General features: G+C 37.7%; 1 long non-coding RNA gene across 1 annotated transcript in view; it reads left to right on the plus strand.

The window, feature by feature from the left end:
• The window catches only part of LOC103620312, a 193049-nt gene that overhangs the window by 93232 nt on the left and 88596 nt on the right, over positions 1-11221 (plus strand). Inside the window, exon 3 of the long non-coding RNA XR_001864167.1 lies at positions 9735-9846. This is a non-coding gene — a long non-coding RNA (uncharacterized LOC103620312). The remainder of the gene's footprint in view (positions 1-9734; positions 9847-11221) is intronic.

The following is an 11221-nucleotide window of genomic DNA, read 5'->3' on the forward strand; positions in this document are numbered from 1 at the left end:
CCAGTCTGCAGCATCAGTCACAGTCCTTTTAGGTGATTTGGTACACTGCAGTTTGTTAGAATATCACTAAATTGTCTTAGCAACTCCTAGAATAGAGGTTTGGGATTTTATTGAATTTATTATGTTTTCAAATAGCATTCATTAGGTATTCTTCAAGCTATTCTGGACATATGTTGGGCTTGAATCTTGAAACTGAACATATGAGGATCTAGAGTGTTCTTAAGCACAAAGTCATCCTGGACAAAATCTAGCCCAGCTTGTTGTGATTTGTTGGCAGTTGGAGATTTAAGGACTGAGACCATCGTCGTGGTACACTAACATTGTCCCTGGCAATAGGTGGGAATAAACAGATTTAAAAGGGCACAGTTTTGACAATACTTATATAAAAAATTATTCCTTCATCCCTAACAAATTCTTTAGTGTTAGTTTGCAGATGTATCACCTCTGTCATGTAGTCTATGAATTTCAGTTATTGTCATTATGGATCTGGCATCCTTCCTAAGTATTGTATATTGTGTATTGTACATTAGGAAGCATATGCACCTTTTAAAATATGCAGATATATTACACCTATCCTTTTAAAAATTGACTAATGATTGACTTTAGGCAGTGGTGTTCCTGTAATCTGTGTGTATTATTTAAATTGAATGAAATTATTTTCATTTTGTAAAGTAATAAGTAAATTAAGGGGAAAGTCTTTGTAGGCTGCTGTTTTTATTATGTCCTAACCTTAAGTAGAAAGAAAGCCAAGGCAACTAGTTGTTCTTGCTTTTATTAAAGTTCCTGTTGGCAGCGCACTGATGGGACACATTAATCTTAGTATTAATGCTGAGGAAAAGGGGCTTAGAAGCCTAGGATGAATAAATCATTCCAGAGCCCATTTGGATCTGTTGGCACCTACCCTGCTATGTTGTTGCTGGATAGAAAGGCTTCTCTAAGTGTTAAACGCTTGGATAGCACAGTTGGCTTATTGCAGACTGGCCCTCAGTAATCTGTGAGTGGTCTGAGTGGGGGTAGCAAGCACCAGGGCAGGGTGGTTTGAGCATGACAAGCCTGTGGGCTGGCACTGAGAAAAGTAAAGACACATTTTCTTCCATCCCCAGTAATCTGTGTAGTTTTTGTCACTGAGAGTGGTGCTACTGATGCTTCCAGTCTCACTCTGAGGTATTTGTTGGCACTAAAGAGGAAGAGTAGCTGAAATGTTTCCTGTTTGTGTTACTTACGTCCATCTCCAATCACGTCATTAAAATTTTTGGACCCTCAGGGATGATTCATTTATTTTGCAATTTAAAAGCCACATTATCCATTTATCTTTCCCTTGAAGACTCTCTGAACATGAAGAAAGGTAAAATCATCAGACTCCAAGAGTAACTCTTTGCTTCAGTTCCTTCCTATCTTGCTCTTTTCTGGGCAGCTTTTTGGGGTTTTTTTTCAGTCCCTTTGTTTCTGCAACATGCTCATCTATTTGTGGTTGGCTCAGAAGCCCCTCACTGCTCTGCTTCACAAAACTGTCCTGCTCTCAAGACTCTCCTTCATAACACAGCCTCAGAAATGGGTTTTGGCTACCAGTCTTTTTGGCCCCTTCCAGATTCAATTCAGATGCAGTTCTGCACATCTTCAGTGTAGGATGCAACTAATATGTGTCTCCATGAGGTTTCTGGGATGGCCAAGGTGAAGGAGCTCAAGGAAAGAGGGAATGAGCAGTGCTAGACAGCACTGCTGTGGTACTGGACGGTTCACAGCCTTTTCACCACCCTGCTCCTGATGCCAATAAATCAGTGACTGCTGTGATGTGTTTTCACTGGCCCCAGGTGGGCTCTTCTGTCCTCTGGAGCATTCTATGCACTTAAAAATTAATGGGGTGGGATTGGTCTCTGGGTGACTTTTTCCAAGTTTCCCACAGCTTTCATTGCTGTTCCATGAAACAGTGGCTGCAGACACCAGAGGAAGGTTGGCATGCAGCAGTAGCTACACATTTTCAGCGGCAGTCAGTGAACAATTGCATGCTACAATTCACACTGTCTTCTCTGGTCTGTTCTTCAGCTGATGAAGCACCTATTATTAGCCAGGCAATAATCAAATATTTGAAATAGTCATATAAAAGAAGATTTGGAGAATAATGCATGCTACCATCTATTAGGCATTTCACACCTTCAAGGGATGCACTGAAGTGTAGAAATTCAAGCTATATCACTGTATTTTTACCTGACACAATTGCTGTTGAGACAGCTCTATTTTCTCAGTGTATTTTATTCATAAAACAATCTCATTTTATAAGCACAGATTATCTTTAATGCAATGAATGTAATGTACAACAATTATTTTGGTTAACTTTTAGTTGTTAGCACAAATCACAGTTAAAGTAACATTAAGAAAGAAGGAAGATGGAAAACAGCATGAAATGTCTCAATACATTTTATTTTCAATGAAATAATAGAATATCACTTTACCAGGTCTAACATAAATGGAAGCATTTGAAGGCTATCAACCTGTACATGTGATGTAATAGATAGAAACATACTATTTCAAGTCAGCTGGGTGTCAGTGGACTTGGGAAGGAAGCTTTTCATTTACATGTGGTCCTTGTAAAGCTGCTGGTTAGCAACAGTTTACAATTTAAAAACTCAAGCAATGAGCAGTTACAATGTGGTAATGTAACACCAGAAACAGAAGAGAGAGGACAAGAGTCACTTGGTCTTTTTTCAGAATGTGATTTTCCCAAGAAAGTAATAATAATTTAGCTCATTTCTTAAGGAGGGGAACAAATCCCTGTGTCTATTTTGATACAGCATCTTATTCTCTTTCTACTTCCTGTCTTCTCCCACTGTCTCTGGCCCAGAGCTGTGCTAAGTACAATGGCTTGTGCAGTGACCTAATTCTGGTGTCAATTTGTACAGCACAGTTGGTGAATAATACCTACTTTTTTTCAAAAGCCTCCAAATTGAGTATATATTGAAATTACTGGTTGTAGAACAACAGTGACTCAAACTTTTGATGTTAAAAAAGAGAATCTGTAGTTCTGAATTGATTTGCAAGTAAATGTTATTATAATAAAAAAATCATCTTCTGAATTCCTCACTTTTCTTCTGCATTTTCACAATAGGGTCCTTCCAAAATGCCAGGGAATGTTCATGCCTGCAATGGTCTCATCACATTGTGTCATGTCAGAGAAGGTTTGTGAGCCTGGGTCTCTATGGAAGGGCCAAGTCTTAATGCAGGCACCTTTTATCTTAGAAGAATGGGATATCTAATGCTTGGTTCCACTTGTTAACAATTGGAAAAGCAGAATCTGGCCTAACTTGTAATAATAGTTATTATTAAATTGCATGGTGGGCCTGAGTCTAATTTTACTCTTATTTTATAGAGCCATTGACTTCGATGGACTTGCTCCAAAATTTTCATTGGCATAATAGTGAGCAGAATTAGGCCCAATAACTGTCATGTAAAACAAAGTCATTCCATCTTGTAAACCATATAGCAGGTTACATGGTAGTTAAGTGTGGGCCAAAAACATTAATCTTTCAGATGATGTGTTTAATGGCAGCCTTGGATGCTTGCAGTCAATTAAAATTTCCTGGCACATTTTCATAGGACAAGGAACGTTTGTTACTAATCATGTCCAAAAGAAATTCTAGCTGGTGTAATTGTATTTTACTTAGCTAAAATTGCCTTTGTGCTTATAGTTAGGTTGTTATTCTTCTCTCTATCTTTTAAAAATCCCTCACAATTTTGCAGTTATTTTGGTGCAGATGATAGCTGTGCTATCACCCAGGAGCAGCATAAAGTAGAGTTTCTCTTACTCTGTGCTGTGGAACTGCAAAGTGTCTTTAAAGTCGAGAATTGGGAGGGGGGAAGGAAGTGTCAAGGTTGCTGTTTTAATATTTAGGGACAGATTCTCAGCTAATATAAATTACCATAGATGGGTTGAAACATCATAATTGATCTGCTTTTATCTCTTAAAATAATGAACATTTTAATTGGCCATGCTGCTTTGGTTTTATTACTCCTACCTATAAAATACAATATTTTATGACACTTTGATCCAAAAAAAAAAAAAATAAAAAAATAAAACAACATACAGGGTATTACACTTTTTCTTGTTCTTTCTCCTTGTGTAAATCCTGAACTTGGCTTAAAGTGACTATGAAACACTTCAGATCAGCTACCATAGCAATAAATATTCTTTGAAAATACCTGTATTTCTGCCCGTTTCTTTGGGCAATCAAATCTACACTTTGTTTAACGCTCATCAAAGATAATGTGAATTTTCCCAGCCATTTGGAAGATGGGGCAGTGTTACCATACTAAGGAATTTATGCCAGATTAAAAATCTCTCCTAAGAAGATGCCCCATATGAGCTTCCAATGGATACATGGAGACCAATTGTTTCTTGCATGCTCTGTGGGAAAACCTAGCAAACTGTGGATGTGAGAGATCAGGGAAGAGTTTGGGAGTTAGCTGTTGTGCTTTCCCTTAGAGCTACAGAGTGGCTCAAGAAAGTGTGGTCCTCTTCCTCTTAATAAGTTATATATTATTTTTATATCATTTTTACTTCACTCTATCTCCCAAAATGGCATGTGCAGGGAGGGAGCAGTGGTGTTTTTGTCTTTGAGCAGCTGATCAGTTTTATGAGAATATGTTGGGAATATGAGTCAAAGTGTTCCAACAACCTCCAGATGCATCCACAGACAGAAATCTTCATTGCACTCTATTAAACAACAAAAAAAACCAACCCAGAAACTGATATTGCTGGTACTGAAGTCTGGTGGTGATCTAAAACATTGTGCACATGTTCATAGGCATTGGAAAAAGCCAAAGGTGCATGTGAGGCAATAGCTGCATATTTTAGTTAAATATATCAGGAAGCAAAAGTGCTTGTGACCAAGCCAGAAAATTGAATGCAAATAGTGGTTTGGGCTTACCAGCTACAGGTCTCCTAACCTGAAATATTATATTTTTGGATTTCAGTTTCACAATACTATATACTTGGCTTCTCCGGTTCAAGTCCATAACAAATTATTTGCATGCTGTGCTGGGATTTAAAAAAAAAAGTAAAAGTTGAGAAACAGCTGCTGTTGGCTCTTTAGTTTGACTTCAATTTATTCTCAAACTCAGCCAACAAACACAGTCTTCCTACACTTGTAGAGCTTCTGGTTTTTCTTGGCCCATACAGCCCTTTGTCCTCTGGCAAAATTTCACTGGAAACTTCATGCAAGTACTGTTTGATCTTTACCAACTCATCTCAAGGAGGAGGACTCATGTTTTAGCTTCTTTTCCCTCTCTGTAGTGGGGAAAAGCGAAAGGTAGAAATTTTATGTGAGGAAACAACACAAGAGTTCTTGGACAGCTGTGACTGTGGGCTTTCCATTTATTCTTCAGTGAGGTATTTACCAGGATAACCAGTGACTGTAATAAACGTAATGAGGTCTTACTGTATTTTCTTTCTGTATTTTGTGTGCAGTTTACCCAACACTCTTACTGTCTCCAGAGTGAGAGGACTCTGAAAACCTCCTCTTTCAATTCATTGTCTTATACAAATAGGAATCAGTGCACATCTATGCAGGAAGCAAACCTAGGGAACTATGACACTTAGTTTTTGATCACTGCCACCCTTGCTGAACAAATTACGCTCATGTGCAATCAAATATTCTTTTACTCTTTGGAAATTTGAATCAAACTCTGGCTCCAGAATGGTTCTGAGACTAAGGAAGAGAGGAAATTAATGAAAAAAATTTAAAAGGCCAAAAAGATAGGAAGTATTGATGCAGAAACAAACACTAGTGTCTCTGACATAAAGATTAGCAATGAGACATGTCCTGCTGCTTCTCAGATATACACAATCATCTACCCGGTTTCTGCCTGGAGTCATAACTGTGTGAAGTAGAAAGCAGCAGTTTTGCATGTTTGGCTGATGGTTTCCCTCTTTGCCTTCCTTCTTTTCCTCCTTCACACTTTGACAACAAATTTCAATTGGCTGCAAGACTTCAGGATACATTCTTCTGCCTGTATTCAACTGATCCATAAATACCTACTTTCATTTGCCTCCACAGCACCCTTCTGGTCTCACTATTCTGAATTCTGCTGCTTGTTCATGCTGGAGTTTTGGACGTGCCAGATTAATTATCCCTTAATCAGAGGAATCTGCATGTCTAGTCAACCTTTTTTTTTTCTGATATCAAGGTGGCAGAGATATTAAACAGCAGTGTCCAGGAAGAGAAGACGAATAGTTTGAAATAGATGTGGAATTTGTTAATAGGAGCATGAGAGAGTGAAGAGTTCATGCTGAAAGGGGCTGTGGTAACATAACAGTTTACCCACACAGAAACAACATAAAAAATGGTTTAAATATCTTTAGTAGTAAAATCAGGATGCTGTCATGAATCGTATTTTCTAAAATATGAGATAATGGTACAACACAGGAACATTCAAAAATCTACTATTAATTATTAATACAAATGAATAAATACACAGTGAGTTCTAATTGCCAGTTCTATTCTGAATTCATCTTTGTTTAAGGTTTAGAAGGGTCTGACTCAGACACAAACTCATCCTGTTAGTAATTCAAGCTATTTTTAATAGTGCAAACTGAGTTCCTTTAAAAGATTGTTTTAAAGTTCTCTTTGATTTCAGATATCTTCATGTATCACACTAGATATGTATCCCAGATATCTGAGCTGTGTGGGAAAGGAGCATGCTCTAACTTACACAGTGTTTTGGAAAGGCAACCTGAAACAGGAGATGTTTAGATAGTACAGTGGCAACCAAAGGAGTGTGGGGAGCCAGCTAGGCAGAAGTACTCTTTAGTTCAGTGGCTGGGCTTGAAATGAAAAGTTGTCAATTTTCTGTTTTAGAAAGGAAAAAAAGTTATTTGCTTTTTGTTCACATACTATGGGGAAATTGTCAAAAAAAAAAAACAAACAAAACCAAGCAAATGGAAACAATGGAAAAGCTTGCTATCCGGTATGCGTTTTCAGATAAAATGCATTTCTCTTTAGACATCTTGGCAAAACAGGAATTGTTCCTATAAAGTAGTTTGGTCACTGAAGTTGTCTTTTTCCTAAAATATTTTTGTAAACAAACTAATTTGGTAGTTTGGATTCATTTAGATTGGTGCACCTTTATTCATTTTTTAGTTTTGAGGAATAATCAGATCCTTACTTCTGAAATGCAGGAGAGAATCGTATGATTCTGAGTTTGGGCAATCCACTCCACAGAAGGACATCAAGCATGGTTTGTTCCTTTCATAAACAAGTTATTTGCTCTTGTATCATTGCTGATTCATTTGGACTATTAACAGGCTTTTTAAAACTATTAAAGCCTCACCACTCATCCTCAAAACTGCCTCTAGGCATCTTTGATTTATGTGGTCAGCATTTACTCCCTAAGGTCTTATCGACCTTGGCAGTGTTAGAAATCATATTTTCACATGCATGAATTGCCCTTGACTAATTTCTCCAGTACAGTTTGGGCATAAATAACCTTCCTTTAGCAGCTGTATTTTTTACTTCTCACTTGTTTATTTTTAAGAAACATGGTGTGAATGTGTGTATGGAATATACTGCAAAGTGGATCTCTATTAAGTTTGGTTAAGAATGCACATTTATGTTCTCCTTGAATATGTTAGCGCTAGATGGAAGGATTTTTAAATTTTTTTTATTTCAAGTTCTTTTTTATCTAATTTCCCTTTCAGAATCATACAATTCACAGTGACTTTTGATGTTATTCTCCCCCATAGTAGTTAAACATTTCTAAGAACAGAGTGAAATTAATTTTCTCATTGTGATGTGGGACATGTACTCCACAATAGCCCTCCCTATTTGATTAGCAGACATAAAAAAAGGTAAAGGTTTAGAAAGATTTGGAATTTGTGAAATTTGACTTCCAGTAAAAAGCGTGCCAGGGCCACAGACACATTGCAAGTGACTGCATCAGACAACAGGCCAGGAGAGGAATCCAAGAACGGAACTTCCCTTTCAGTACCTGAGCATCAAGAAAACATCTCACGCTGTGTAACTGAGTGGTTTCCAGACTAGGAGCGTGGAATTTGAGCACTACATGCATTTCCCACTTTTGTTGTAGATGTAGGATGTGGCCTGGCAAGCCAAGCAGCTTGGCATCCACAGGGAAAATGAAAAAAAAGGTTGGAAAGTAAAATTCCTCAGTCCAAATTCAAGCTCTACAGCTGAGCCATTATGCCCTGGTGTGTAAAGGAAATCACTGTATTGGAGAATGTGTTAACTGCCATGGCATTATAAAACTCCTGTGATTTGGGTACTTTCTGAAACATTTAACAGTGCTAGTAGAAAGCAGGTAACCCTTTAATTTACTTGATCAAGGTAAACCTTACATAAATGTAAATAAAAAGAGGATGGTAAGGTGAACTTAACAGCAAATAGTTATTATTGAGTCATTCAGCTCTTTGAACAGGCCTTTTACCAGCCTGTTAGAAGTGTGATGAATAATTTGCTGGGTCTCTCATACAATGTTTGCAGCCATCTGTAGATACAGTGAATATTTCCTTAGTGATGCACCTACAAAAAACCTGGGTGAATGCACTACAAGATTGTCACAGTTCATAGAGCATTAGCTGAGGTACAACTCTGTGATGTGTTTTCTACACATAATTGTGGAGTAAAAACAGAACTTTTCCTTCTCACTTGCAGACATATATTTTCAGTTCCCTTTACAATGTTCTCACCAGGAATTTTCCTAACCTTCAGCCAAAATTTTTTTGACAGCAGTATGAGTTCCATTGTCTAATTCTTGAATTGTGTTTGAGATGGAAACAATACCTTCATTTTCTGACACCGTTTTCAGAAAATGTGGCATCAGTCTCAGCATTACCTCGTGCTCTGTGACGGGGACTGGCAAAGGATGCACCTTCCGGTGCTATCTCCAGTGGCTCTCGCAGTGCTGCGCTGCACTCTTGGAAGCAGCACTGCAGAGTATTTGGGCCTTGGTGACTTTGTGGTCTGGAACACAAAGTCATCAGAGTCACTTTCTCAGTGTGGTGACCTGGCACCTGTATAACACTGAAATTCCTCCAAGAGGTGCAGAAGCCAAACTTAATGTTAATGACCTGAGTATTTCAAGCAGAAAAGAAATCCGTGAACTGTGAGCCCTGTTCAGCTTTCATATGAAGAATCCTCTTTTCCCATTCAAGATTTTTTTACAAAATATTGATGCCTTTTTCCCTAAGTGTTATCCTGTGGACTTTCTTCTGTATTCCTGTAATTTCTGCTGATAATCTTTCAGGTGTTTTACTTTGTAAAAAAAAAAAAAAAAGGCCTTTTCTGTGACAGTCTAATACAAAGAGTAATCTAACAATGGGAGCCTGGAGGCAAAAGTCTCCTTGTGTTAATATGATTGTTACAGAAATACAACTTTCTATGAAGATTGAAGCCCTAGTTCATGGGATTGGAACCTTCAGCCTAAAGAGAAAAGTGTTCAGGCTAAGAAACAACCATTCTACTATGATTTTCCCTGCTAGTGCTGTACGCTAAGTACATAGGTTTTGTTGTCCTTAAAGGCCTTAGCTTTACTTACCAGATTATAAACTATCTCCTGTTTGTTATTCATGTTGAAGATTGCTGGAAACTCTTGAGAGTTTCTTGTATTGCCTGCGAAGTGCTGTCAGTGTGGCACACCTTTTGTTCTTTTTAGAAAAGCATAGGATAATAGCAAGTTGGCAGTGGATAATTTTCTAATTATATGGCATGTTCCCCATTTCACAGGCTCACTGGCAGTTTCAGAGTGACAAGAGGATAAATGATGCTGATCTTTCTCCATACAATGACACTTTTGAGGGCCTGAGAGAAAGTTACAGTCAAATCCACATGCATTCAGGTAAGGATCTTATGTAACTTTTCTTTATGAAACCCTGATAGAATGAATGTTTTGGACAGAGTAAGCAGCTTTGCTTACTGTGCTTTATTGAGCAAAATATTTTTAAAACCAAGTTGTGAGCACCAGGTCAGGGTGAGAGCAGACATGGCTGCATCTCTATCTGAAAACAATTGCAATCATTGCATGGAAACAAAGCCTGAGGGAGGATGACCACTAGATATTTTCAGAGACATGAAGAATTATCTCACCTTAAATAGGTTGCCTCATCAGTTGTTTTAATTCAAGCTGATAATCTGTACTCTTTTCCTTCATTCTGTTGCTATGCCAGACGAATAATTTCTTATACTATTGTCATGGCAGACAAGGGAGCTTTTTCTCAATTTTTAATGTTATTTGGATTCACAGGATAATTACACAGTCTTGCTTATATCCTCAGTGTTGGAGCTAATCTCATGTTGTTGTTATCACTGCCTATGTATATTACAAAGAATTCCAACAAAAATTGTTTAATATGGTTCAAGTACTATATCAGTCTCTATAGATTTGTCTTTGTCACCTTAAGATAAGAAAACATAAAATTATGAAAGTATTTGCAAAATGAAGCTATATAAAATCTTCACCATATTCTCTCTCTTCTATGTGATGTGTTATGTGCTGCTTTACCTAGATTCTACCAGAGAGTTGGAGGTACATACTATAGTTATAGACTACTGATTTGAGAATTGCTGTGGGCTCATTAAGTCATGGGAGTAATACTCTGATTAATAAACTATTTATTTGCAATTATTTTGGCTAATCCAGAATTTATGTGCTGCCAAAGCTAAACCAGAGTCTGGATTTTAAAAAAAGCAAGTTATCATGACTTAAGGAATAAAATTTCATCAGATCAAATTTTATAGTTTCATCTTCATCCTGTGAGTTGTACTAGGATGATGAATTTAGACGTCAACTTTTGGAAGTGACCTGGAGTATTCAGAAAGAGTAATTTATGTTTAATGATACTGACTTTGCTACAGTCAACACAGAAAAGGAGCCAGGAGGGTTGAGGGAGCAGTTCCGAATGCAGACCTGAACTAAAAGATCTGAAACACTGTCCGGAGGGGACTGACTTCCCAAGGTTAAACCTAACCTTTGTCTCATATTCAGAGGTTCTGAAGAATTTCTGAGCCTCTCACACAGAATCAGCACTGACAATACTCAGAACTTTGCAGAACCAAGTACAGCCTCAGATGGGCTTCTACAGATGAGGCCATCTGAGAATTTCTAGTGACTAGAAATAAAAATTTCAACCTAAAAATGTCAAGAGAGCATATGTAGGACTTTTGGAAACACAGATATTTACAATAGCAGAGAGTTGAGGTAAGTGCTAGCTTTG

The sequence above is a fragment of the Corvus brachyrhynchos genome, unplaced genomic scaffold (genome assembly GCF_000691975.1).
Source record: "Corvus brachyrhynchos isolate BGI_N302 unplaced genomic scaffold, ASM69197v1 scaffold26, whole genome shotgun sequence".
In the NCBI taxonomy this organism is placed as follows: Eukaryota; Metazoa; Chordata; class Aves; order Passeriformes; family Corvidae; genus Corvus; species Corvus brachyrhynchos.